This window comes from Mesocricetus auratus, unplaced genomic scaffold (assembly GCF_017639785.1).
Source record: "Mesocricetus auratus isolate SY011 unplaced genomic scaffold, BCM_Maur_2.0 Super-Scaffold_4256, whole genome shotgun sequence".
Taxonomy (NCBI): Eukaryota; Metazoa; Chordata; class Mammalia; order Rodentia; family Cricetidae; genus Mesocricetus; species Mesocricetus auratus.
The window spans coordinates 62103778-62116541 of NW_024429182.1; the positions used below are offsets into that span (position 1 = coordinate 62103778).

General features: G+C 44.0%; 1 long non-coding RNA gene across 1 annotated transcript; it reads left to right on the top strand.

Moving 5' to 3' along the window:
* Nucleotides 1-526: 526 nt before the first annotated feature.
* Nucleotides 527-6983, top strand: LOC110341775. Its single transcript, XR_002383770.2, has 3 exons — nt 527-635; nt 947-1059; nt 5049-6983. It is a non-coding gene; the product is annotated as an uncharacterized LOC110341775 (long non-coding RNA).
* Nucleotides 6984-12764: the final 5781 nt, after the last annotated feature.

Here is a 12764-nt window from a genome sequence, read left to right on the forward strand (position 1 = left end):
CACATGAGCTCTTCGCCAAGTCGCAGACTGCTGCCTCTCCTCAGTGTGGCTGGAGAATAAATGCCCCATACTGAATTTGTTCCTGTCTTCTATACCTCCCTAATCCTGGAATTAAAGGTGTGAGTTCTGTTACTCTTTTAGACTGATTCAATCTCTTGTATCTCTGGGTGGTCTAGAACTCCTAATCCTGTGTTTTAGGATTAAAGGTGTGTTCAATCACCTCCTAGCTGCTGGGATTAAAGGTGTGTATCACCACTGCCTGATCTCTATAGCTTGAGGCTGACTTTGCTTTTCTAAATCCTCAGTCAAGCTTCAATAAGTCATAAATAATATAACACACCTGGTTCTGGACGATGTATTGGCCTGAGCATGCAGAATCACCAAGTGTTTATATGCAGCTGTGGATCCTGTCTTTTCTGAGTCAAAAGGTTTAACATATAAACAGTGCATAGTGTATTCTCTGAGTCTTTTGAGAGTTAATGTTCTGTTCTTCTTTGAAAGTTTTGTTTGTTTCTTTTTTTAAACAGAATCTCACTATATAGCCCTGACTGTCTTGGAACTCACTATGCAGACTAGGCTGACTGCAAATTCAAAGAGGTCTGCCTGCCACTGTCTCCCAAATTCTGGAATCAAAGGTGTGTGCTAACTATAAGCTTGTTTCATATCTATGAAACTAAAGACACAGGTACATCTGCCTGTGTGACAGGCAATAGCTTGTATTATGGCTTGAGTCAGGAGTTTTCCAAAAGCTAAGTTCTTGAACACTTGTTTGGTTGCCTATTCATGGGCTTTGGGAATTGTTTGGAATAATTCCTTCATAGATTTCAAATATGGTGCATTATTGAGAGGTAGAGCCTAGAAGGGGCAATGTTTAGTGGGGACATGCTCTGGAAAGACATACCTTATTCCTGGTCCTTTTTTGCCATGATACACTCCCTCCCCACAGATCTCACAGCAATGACAGGCCTCACAGTGATGACCCCAGTGGACCACAAAGTTCAACCTGTGAAACCACGAACCAAAAGAAATCTTTCCTGCTTGGATTTTTTTTCCACTCAGGTATTTATCATAACAGCAAAACACAAACTAACACAGCCTGTGGAGCTAGAAGTAATTCCTTACAAGGCTAAAAATCTCTAGCCAGCCAAACTCAGGCTAGAAGGCTCAGAGTTCACATCCAGACATAGGGTCCTATCCAGCTACCTTAGCACACAGGCTCTCTGTCCAGAACTCTCACTTGGTGTGTGGGCTCAGAGATGCCATCTCCCAGAGTGATCTCTGGAGTAGCCAGAGAAGCCCAGGAGTGCTTGAATACACACACACACACACACACACACACACACACACATACACACACACACACACACACTTGCCATCATGCTACATGGTTCTCTATATAGCAGACACTTCCCTAGCCTAGAAATCAGATCCACTGAGATTGAATTAAGTCCATGACCTCAGTCATCACTGCCACATTCCTCAAAAATCCACTATACCCACAAGGACTTCCTCCCTAATACACAGGAGACATTTTGGGTACAAGAAGAGAAACAATGACTTTTTTTTCAATCCTAGGGCTGGAATTTGGGGCTTTGGAATCCTAGGCAAACACTCCATCACTGAGCTACAAATCTAGCCACCTTACCCTGAGAGATGGGTCTTACCTAGTTGTCCAGGATGGCACTGAACACTCAATCCTCCTACCTCTGCCTTCTAGGTACTTAGCATTTCAGACTTGTGCCACCAGGATCAAGGAATACTGATAATTTGCTACTTTTAATCATTGTCATCCAAACTCCCATTCATTCTGAGTTCCTGAGGAGTATGGTGGGCCGAGTGCACAGGAATGTATGATCCTTAGCCCTCCTCATGCAACTCCATGGCCTCTGCAACAGGACAGCATTGACTGAAGTGTGGAAGCTCAGGGAGGCATTGTCATCAGATGACCTGGGCAAGCATCCCATCAGATGACCTGGGAGTCATTTGGACATGCTTCATCACCAAAACATTCCCATGGGAAGCTCTCCAGACTGGAGCCCCACCCTGGATTTAAACAGCCAGGATGTTTTCTGTGGTTTTGTTCTGGAAAAACACTACTGACGAAGTTCCTTCTTCCAGAACACACACACACACACACACACACACACACACACACACACACACACACACACCCCAAAACAAAAACAAAAAACAAAAAAAACAAGTACCAGGTAAGATAGCCCAGGCCTGTGATCCCAGCTGTCAGGTGGAGGCTCAAGGATCAGCAGTTTGAGGCCAGGCAAGGTAACATGAGGCCCTTTCTGGAAAAAATTCAAAATGGATAAGGGCTGAAAAGATGTATGGGTGGTGAGGAACTCCTGTGGCTCTTTTAAGAGACCTGCATTCACTTCCCAGCTCTTACACCTCCACTTATAACTGCCTGTACTCAAACACATAAAAATACAAATCATTTTCCTTTTAAATGATCAGAAAAGGCTCATTAAACCCTTAAAATCCCACTCAAAAGGAAGAGGCAGGAGTTAAAGGCCAACCCCCATCGCATAGTGAGTTTGAAGCTAGCCTAAGAAACAAAAAATGGGGGAACCCCATAAAGCCCCGCAAGAGAAGAAGGAAGGAGATGGGAATTTTAGGAATGTGCAGTCTCTAATAGCCCTGGAGTATGTCTAAATAAATGAACTGCTATGTAATATTCTCACATTCTCAAGATGAAGGTGCTTATTTCCTAAGCTACACACTCAGAGAGAGCTCTGAGGTAAACTTGAGTGGGAGACAATATTCATTATAAATTAAAACTATATATATAGGTTTTTGTTTAGCTCAAGAAATGTTTCACTCAAACACAGGCTGTCACTATTACCAATAGTTACCTTTCTAGGCTTTGAGACAGATGGGTAGTGCCCCTAGATGGGTGGTCTTTTCCTTCATGAGGCTGAGGGAAAGAGCCATGCCCGGCCCTCCACTGTGTCTATACAGGGCCAGGACAGTGGCTGTTCCTCTGCTCATCTCGTCCATCTGCTTTGAGAATGCAGCATTTGCCCTAGCAGTGAATAGCAAGAGGCCCAGAGCTGTCCTGCTGCCTTGAGGGGCTTCCAGTATCTGCTACTCAATTTTTTTTCTTCCACACCAGAGTCACAGCTGGCCCCATCTTCTAAGACAATTTTGTTTTGTTTTACTTTTTTTCAAGACAGGGTTTTTCTGTGTAGCTTTGTAGACCAGGCTGGCCTTGAACTCAGAGATCTGCCTGCCTCTCTGCCTCCAGAGTGCTGAGATTAAAGGTGTGCACCACTACCACCCAGCTTGTTCTAATTTTTTATATAATGCTGGGATTTAAAACCAGGGCCTTTTACATGCAAAGGCAAGTACTCTACCACTAAGCTATACTTCCAACCCTATAAGTTTCTATAAGTTGAATAGTAAGTATGGCTTTGTGTTTTTATGTATGGGTGTTTTTCTTGCATGTGTTGCCTGTGCACCAGCTGCCTGCCTGGTACCCTCAGAAGATAGTCAGCTTTTCTCGGATTGGAGATGCAGAGGATTGTGAGCCTCCATGGGAGTGCTGGGGATCAAAACTAGATCCTCCCGAAGAGCAGTCAGTGCTCTTAGCCACTGAGCCAACTCTCCAGCCTAGTTTTTTTAATTAATTATGTGTATATGTGGGGTATGTGCACATGAGTGTAGTGGCCTCAGAAGCCAGAGACATCAGATTCCCTGGAGCCGGAGTTACAGCCAGTTGCCAGTCCTGACTGTCCTGGAACTCGATTTGTAGACCAGGCTGGCCTCAAACTCACTGAGCTCCACCTGCCTCTGCCTCCCAAGTACTGGGATTAAAGGTGTGTGCCACCATTGTCCAGCACAGTACAGGTTCTTAACATCGAGCCATCTCTCCAGTCCCCTAGTTTTATTTCTTTGTCCCAATTTCTCTGACCATCTTCCTAGACTAGTGGAGACCAAAAGAAATTTCACCAACTCGATGGAAATCTTTATTTTCTGATTTCTCTACACTGTAAATCACTGCACCAGAGTGATACTACAAATGACCAGACCCCCTGTTGGGTAGTGAGTCACAGATGTATCCCTCGTCACCCAGTTTTCGCTCCTTGAGAATTGAGTTATTATATCGTCATTCCTTATCCAGAGCCGTTATTATTGGGCATAACTGTATTTATCCTACAGAAATATGTCCTTTTACGATGGGATATAAATATTAACTAACAATGTCTGGCATACTTGGTCACCAGTACAGCTGGGAGAGGTGGGAGTCTCAGAGAATCTTGAGGCCTAGCCTTAGCCTTAAATGAAATGTTCTGTTTTCTGAGATGCTTGTAATCTTTAACAGTGTTTAGCAGTCTCTTCAGGAAAGGTTCATTTCTTAGTTACCTGAGATGTGGAATGTGGCTTTGCATGTCTTTGATTTTGTTTTATAATTTCAAACAGTCAGGAAATATTGCATTCTCTGGCAATCAATTTATTTTGATTGATAAAAAGGGGTTAATAAAAACTCCCTTAGAAATAAAAGGAAGGCGAATAGCAATATATCTTTCATTGTGCCTTCTCTCGGCTGTGCATAAAGAGAGCAAGCTCTTTACTGTTCCTCAATAAGTCTTCTCCCCTTATTTTCTATACCTAGTGAGTCATTTATAATCCTTATTATTTCCAACCCACACACGAACACAACATCAGTCATATTTCCACATGCTAGAGCTTTCCCTTTCCTATGCTGAGAGAGCCGAAAGGCAAAAACACCCCATAATTTATATGAAAATGCATGCCCAAAATGCATTATCCAACATAACTAATGTGACTTCAGATCCTTGCAAGTGAAAAAATTTAGGACAAAATATAAAACCTTGTACTAAAGTCCCCATCTATTCCTGAAACCAAGTAGGACCCAGAAAGTGCATGGGCATATGGCATTTGACAAATGTCACCAGTGATTAAAGACAAGGCCATGTTAAAATGAGATATAATTAATGCAATGCACTCAAATATGAAGCTATCGATTTTTGAGGGCACATTTGTGACTGATTGATATTCTTATTTTTTGACAGCACCTGTGAAGAAAATGCAAAATGACAGGCTGTAGAAGACTTGGCTTCTGTGTGTAGCAGTGCCTACTGTGTGTAGTAGTGCCTACTGTGATTCTGTGGACTGGAATGACACACACCTAACACACCTTATGCGCTCCTATGCATGTCCAGTTTGCACAGACCATACAGTTTCCCAGATGTCAAATCTGAACTGTTTGGGGTCACCATGCTAAGCATATTTACAATGTCAAAAAATGTTTTAGGGAATTAGCTAATTCACAAAGGTCTTCAGGAGCACTGAACACCACGGGCTGTTTGTTATTCTGAGGTTTGCTGTAATGAAATGTTCCTGGTCATGAGGAGTGCACTTAAACAACCGTGTATGGAGTCTTGCCAGGAGTGAAAATAGCTTAAAAGCAGTGTTGGTTAGTGTTCTGTCAACTTGACAAGAGCTAGAGTCATCTGGGAAGGGAGAACCTCAGCTGAGGAATCGCCTCCATCAGATTGGTCCGTAGGCAAGTGTGTGCGTGGGGGGTGTTTTCTTCATTGAAGATTGATATTGGGGGGACCCAGTCCACTGTGAGCAGTGCCACCATTGGGCAGATGGTCCTGATTTGTACCACAAAGCAGCTTGAGGAAGCCATGGGGAGCAAGCCAGTAAGCAGTGTTCCTCCACAGTCTCTTCTTCAGTTCCTGCCTCTAGTGTTTTGCCTTGAGAACCTACTCTGGCTTCCTGGGAGGTGGGAGCGTAAGCTGAAATAAACCCTATCCTCCCCTAAGTTGATTTTGGGCATGTCGTTTTATCACAGCAATGGGAAGGCAAAGGAGAATAAAAGCCACGGCAGAAGGCTCATAACTAGAGGTCTAACACTTGAGAGGCTGAGGCAGGAGAATTACCATAAATTCAAGCCAGGCTGCAGAGTGAGACACTGTCTGGGGGGTGAAAAAAGCTAATCTAAAATGGCATAGGAAGAAAGCCATGTCCTTCCTTAGCACGAGCATAGAAGGGCATCTTCAGATCTAACCCTCTCGGATGGAATGACTGCTGCGCTCAGAGTACGGAGCCAAAGACTAAGCTAGAGGTGAGCACATAGTGTGAGGCCACCAGAGTGCATCCCAACCAGTTTCCATTTAGCAACTTTTGCCTGAATGTGTGCATTTAAGATGCGGTGATATAGACCAGCTCAGGCGTGCCATGTCTTCCCATTTAATAGTCTAGCAGTATCTGAGCCACGTGGATGCGTATGGTACAACGAGCAGGCCACACTGCTAAGGCCAACGCGGTGAAGTGGAGCCTGGCACGGAAAGGGCTCCTGGTCCCTGAAGCCCTGGCCAGCCCCAGGCTGCTGAGGGAGGAACAGGGTGCAAGGCAGCAGTGACCCACCCGACCCAGAGGTGAAAGCGCGTAAGAAAGAAGCCATTTTGCCCTGAGCTGAGCTGAGCTCCTGGGGCAAACGAGGGAAATAGGGCTGCTTTACATTTTCTCCAGCCTACTTGTTTTCAAAATGACCTGCAGCTCAGTAAAAAGGCTCACATTGGATTGAAAGCCCACAGCACAGCAGAAAGTAGGGAAGGGTGTAGTTTACAATCCTGTGTGTTACTTGATCCTTTTGCAGGCCGGGGCCTCAGCTCCTTCCTTTTCTCCTGCCCACCTCTTCTTCCTTTCTTATAGAGACACAGCCTCATGTTTCCCAGCAGGCTGGTCTCAGACTCACCATGTAGCAGAGTATAACCCTGGATTGTTGATCCCCCGCCTCTACTTCTAGTGCTGGAATTACAGGTGTGGCCACCATGCCCGGTTTGGATCGATGTTGTTTGTTTAAATCTAATAGTCCTGAAGTGTCATGTGTGAATATAGTGATGTTAAAGATGCCAAAATGAATAAAAAAGTGTGCCTATTGTATACATAGCCCTGGCCAATGGGAAACAATCAATCTGTGAAGTAGAAATGGGATTAAGGACACAGGGCCATCAATTAACAAATAAAAAAACTGTGGCACAATAAGCAGTATCAGAGGGAAGATGGTGCCCCCATCAGATCTCAGAAAACTGAGCTCCGAAAATAAAAGAATGTTATACTAAACACCCAAAGAAGAGCTGAAATAAGAGAGCAAGAACATTATCAAATGTCCAGTGCAAGCCAGACTCCATGTTAGTAGACAATGAACATGTGATCTTTTGCCTCTCAGTAGGAAGGGTCAAAGTGGCAGCTCTTTTCCAAAAATGCCACTGGAGTTTGGGGTGGGGAAATGGAAGCAATGACTTTACAAGAGAGCTGTGTTCAAGTTTTCACACACACACACACACACACACACACACACACACACACACACACACACACACCAGCAAGATGGCTCAGTGGGTAAAAGTAGTTGCTGTCCAAGTCTGATGACCTGATGTATCTCCAGAACCCATGGTAGATGTACAGAATACTCAGACTACCTCCACACATATATGGGGAGACTTATTCACCTGAATTCATATGCACATCATATATATATAATAATGATAAATATATAAACGTCCAAACAAAAATTTAAATGAGAAACAAAGACCTTCGATAGATTATTTTTTTCAAAGAAGATATACAGATGGCTAATAAGCACATGAGATGATCAGTTTCATTATTTAATAGGGAATAGAAACCAATTTGAATAGAAATCATTTTGACATAGCTTTACATTCATTAGGGTAGCTGTCCACAAGAGTACCAAGTGTCAGGTGACAAATGAAGAAATAAATGGAAACTTTTGAGCTTTGTTGGTAGGAATGGAAAACAACCAAAAATTGTGTTTCAAAAAGAAAGAAAGATCAGTTACCCACTAGCCAGTAATTCTTTTTCTAGAAATATACATCAGACAACTGAAGCAGAGGGCACCCATGTTTCTAGCGGCATTTTCCCACAAAGTGGGAAAAAAGAGAAGTCAAGGCACCCAGTGATGGATGAACACAAGCACATCGTGTAATTGACCCACAGAATGAATGTGGCTCTGCCTCAGGAAGGAGGAAATGTTGGCGCATGCTGCAGCGCTGACGAGCTTGAAGGCATTGGTACTCAGCACAGCTGCTACAAAGACCCAGATGCGCTTACTCCACTTATGTCAGGCATCACGTCTGGTCAGATGTACAGACAGCCTGGCAGGGTGACATACAACTGTAATTTCTACACTTAAAGAGTTGAGGCAAGAGGACCACTCTGAGTCTGAGGCCAGTCAGGGCTGCACAGTGAGGCCCTGTTCCAAACCAAGCAGGCAAGCAAGCACAAACAAAGATAATAGAAAGGTGGGTAGCAATAGGGGGCAGTTTTTTTTCTTTTTCTTTTTTTTTTTTTTTTTTTTTTTTGGTTTTTCCAGATAGGGTTTCTCTGTGGCTTGGAGGTTGTCCTGGAACTTGCTCTTGTAGACCAGGCTGGTCCCGAACTCGAAGAGATCTGCCTGCCTCTGCCTCCCAAGTGCTGGGATTAAAGGCATGCACCACCACCGCCTTGCAGGAGGCGGGTTTTTTTTTGTTGTTGTTGTTGTTTTGTTTTTCCAGACAGGGTTTCTCTGTATTGTTTTGGAGGCTATCCTGGAACTAGCTCTGTAGACCAGGCTGGTCTCCAACTCACAGAGATCTGCCTGCCTCTGTCTTTCAAGTGCTGGGATTAAAGGCATGCACCACCACCGCCCTGCAGGAGGCAGTTTTTATGAGACCATTTTCAGCTGGGGGAGATGAGTTATTTTGGAGATTTGGAAGGGTTATATTTGTCTCACATGTATTTAGCTACTGTGTACCTCCAAGTGACTAAGATGAACTGCCAGGGTCCAGCTCAGCTGGGGTTCAGGTCCTGAGATGGGAAGGGGGAAGGAGGAAGGAAAACCTCTGACTACCAAGTGGATTACACTCAAATGGCCCCGAATAGCTCAAGCAGTCTTTTCTTTATACTTTATCTTACCACGATTACTTGAACAGCATTATTATTGGCTTCTCTTTTTGACTTTAGGAAATACATCACAATTTAAGGAATACATTGTGATCATTATGAAAGCCCCCATTATTCCCATTTATACGTCCTCAGTACATCTTCCCACCCCCTGCACAATCTTATTCTAGACATGAGTTCAGCAGTTTTGTAGGCCCTAACTAAATATCGAGCCAGACACACCTTGCTCTCACAGCACTTACATCAGCTGGCAGCTACTTGCAGTCACAAAGTTAAAAGCAATAGACATGGGCACAACGCTTTAAGGATGACAATGTTCGAACCCAGACAATTATTTCATGTCTTCAATATATATTTTATACAGTTCCTTTTTCTACAAGAGGGTCCCATGTCTCAATCTCTTAGCAAAAGGCAGATCTTAACAATCACTCTTTTCCAATCTCACTATACCATACTTCTCCCACCAATATAAGCTCCGATGACAAAGATGGATCTATCCATCCCATATTTTACATTGTATTATTCCCATCAAAATATACTAGATATTATCAATGATTCTGTATGATTGGTGCCCAGGGAACTTACTCTCAACAGTTGACACTATGTGTATTTTTGAAGCCTTTTCCCTATTCTGTGGATGCATGTCTTACTCTCTTTTCCAGAACTTTGAGACATGGTTAATGTTCCAAGTGTTGTTTCTTCATATGTACCTAATTATCACTATTGAGTCAAAAAAAGTTCCAAGGATTAGGAATTGTGGTTAGTAATTCCAGATAAGAGATTTAAGAAACATTAGCTCCCAGATGAATCTTAGGGGAAAATATTTGAAACGGAACAGAATTTCCAGGGAAAATTATAGCTATTGCATGCATTACTGACAAAGTAAAACTAAAAACTGCCCAAAGAGTCACCAATATTATGAGAGGGAAAAGAACCTGCTAGCTGTATAACTTTTGCAGAATCCTACGCTGTCCTGTGGATTACTGGTGCTTGCCAAGTAAGAGTCCATTTTCACAGGTGCCTTGTCCCATGGAAATCCACTGGTCAGGTGGTCATATGTTACTTTGAGACTAGGCTGCATAGTTCCCAACAATGAACCAAGTTTAACAATAACCCCAACATTAGGAGGTGGAGGCAGGAGGATCTCTGTGATTTTGAGGCCAGCCTAGTCTACACAGAGTGTTCCAGGCTAGCTAGAGCTCTAGAGTGAGACCCTGTCTCAAACAATAACAACAAAACTTTTAGATAGAGTTTAAATAAATAATAGGAGAAGTCTAATATACATCTTTCATCATTCAGTTCTGAAATGACTAGTGTTTGGTAAATCATCTAAGCTCAAGTCTGCCTTCTTTTCTTTTTTACAGCACTGGGGCTCAAACCTGGGCTATCACGGAGCTACATCTCCAACCCATACTGCACCTTTCTACATATAACCACTCTTGTACCTAGCTCATGGGCTAAGGATGTGGGGAAATGGTACTGGAGTTGGCCCAAGCATCTTTTAAAGAAAAGAGACCAGGCTCAAAATGGAGCTGCTCCTGAAAGATCCAGGATTCCAGTCACTTTGGTCACTTGTCTGTAAGACCTGACCCTCTGAGGGCTCAGCAGAGAGCCAAACTGCACTGAGCTGATAAGATTTCACTTATACTTCTATAAGAAAGAGATCTTGAGTCTTGAGGCAGCATGGGTTAGGGAGAGATCCCCCTCCCCCACCACCGCATCAATGCCTGTGGCAGATGGGAGAGCTAGCCCTAAGGTTGTTAGAGTAGGAGAGCTGTCCTTGCCCCCACCAGCTGTAACACTTGGGAGAGCAGGCCCTGCACCTCACCTGGGCAGTACAATACAGCTAACTCTATTGGTGGAGGTGTGGGTGAGCCAGGCCTGAAACTGTGAGCACGGGAGAGTTGTCCTCATTACTCATTTGTCTTGTGTAGGGAAAAAGAGCCGCCCACCCCATCAGCACCTGAGGCAGGTAGAAGAGCTAGCCCTGAGGTAATAAGAGTGTGAGAACTAGCCCTGCCCCTCATCAGCGGCAGCATTCAGGACAGTGGTCCCTACACCTTGCCTGGGCAACACAGTAGAGCTGGCCCCGAATAGATGTAGAAGAACTGACTCTGAGCATGTGAAAACCAGAGAACAGGCCCTGTGCCTTGCTCATTGCTGCAAGGGGTAACCTAGCCAGGGCAATCCTGGAGACCCTACCCTGGTGGTAAGGACAAGAGAGACCTGGTGGGCTGACTAACCCTACATTACCCAGACCCAGAAGTAGGATTATATGCTGGCCCACCCCAACATCTATCCCATCTCTGACCTGCTGGAGCTTGGGGGTGGGGAGTGGGAGTGGGGTCAGTCCTGTGGACCCAGGGCTGCAGGATCTCCACAACACAGGACAGCAGTGGAATGTCCAGAAAGAGAACCGTTGAGGGCCCGGTGACAATGGTGCTGCACAGACCAGACCAATGATTCTTTTTGATAAATTCTGGCATGTAAAAAATATATGGACAAAGGGGTTTACTGTGACTCACTGTGTCACACTGCAGCTTCCACGACAAGATTTCCCCCTTCTTCATTTTTTCCTTTTCCTCTTAAATTTTATTTTGTTTTATTTTGGGGAGATGGGTGGGATCGTGAGGCACAATGTGAAAGATACAAATAATAAATAAAAAAGTTTAAAAGAGGAGAAAGGGATCTTGAACAATTTGGTATTCTCTTATCGTTGCTGCTTTCACCCTTTTTTAATTTAACAGTTTATTTTTATTGCTCTTAACTCTACATGTTTTGAGGGGGTGTGTGAGTGCTGGCCCAAGATGTTGGATCCTCAGGAGCTATAGTTATAGGCAGTTGTGAGTCAGATGACATAGGTGCTAGGAACTGAACTCATTTACTCTGTAAGAGCCACAGATATCTTTTAACCAATAAGCCATCTCATCTGCACATGCTTTTTGTTTTGTTTTCTGAAACAGTGTTTTTCTATGTAATCCTGGCCAGCTGGAACTCCCTATGAAGACCAAGCTGTCCTGGAACTCACAGAGATCTGCCTGCCTCTGCATCCCAAATGCTGGGGTTAGAGGTGTACACCAACAAGCCCTGTCCTGTGCTCTGTCTTTGAGACAGTTTCTGGTAGTCCAGACTAACCTTCAACTCATGGTGATGACCTTTGGAACCCTGATATTCCTTCCTTCACCTACCTTGCTCCCTTGTAACTATTCTGTTCCTCTAGAGAATGCTGATTAATACACTAGACAAGAACTCCAACACCCGAGACATACTGCCCAGCCTCTTTAAAACATTCCAAAGATTCTGAATTCCAAAAACACACCTGGTGGGAAGGGTGTATGACACAAGAGTGTGGATAACCAGTGTCAGTGTCAGTCCAGGAATAGTGACATTCCATCTATTGAGGACTTGGCTTAAAAAAGAGGCATGCCAAGTACATTATGATTATCATCATCATCATCATCAATTTTTTTGAAGTAGGGTCTCTCTATGCAGCCCTGACTGTCCTGGAACTATAAGTAGACCAGACTGGCCTCGACCTCACAGAGATTCACCTGCCTCTGCCGCCCTAGTGCTGGGATTAAAGGTATAAACCACCATGCCTAGCCTGCAAAATTCGTTTAAATAGATTAAGTATCTCCCAGTTCCCTATCAGGAGCTAATGTTATCTCTTACAGGGGTAAGAGAGCCAGCCACCTGGAGATCCTACAGCAGCAACCTAAGGACAGACAGCTTCAGGCACTCATAATGGTTTCCTGTGGTAAATTCAGAGTGCCTCTCTAGAGAAGTGTGAGTGTAGCTAGCTGCTACGTAGCTCA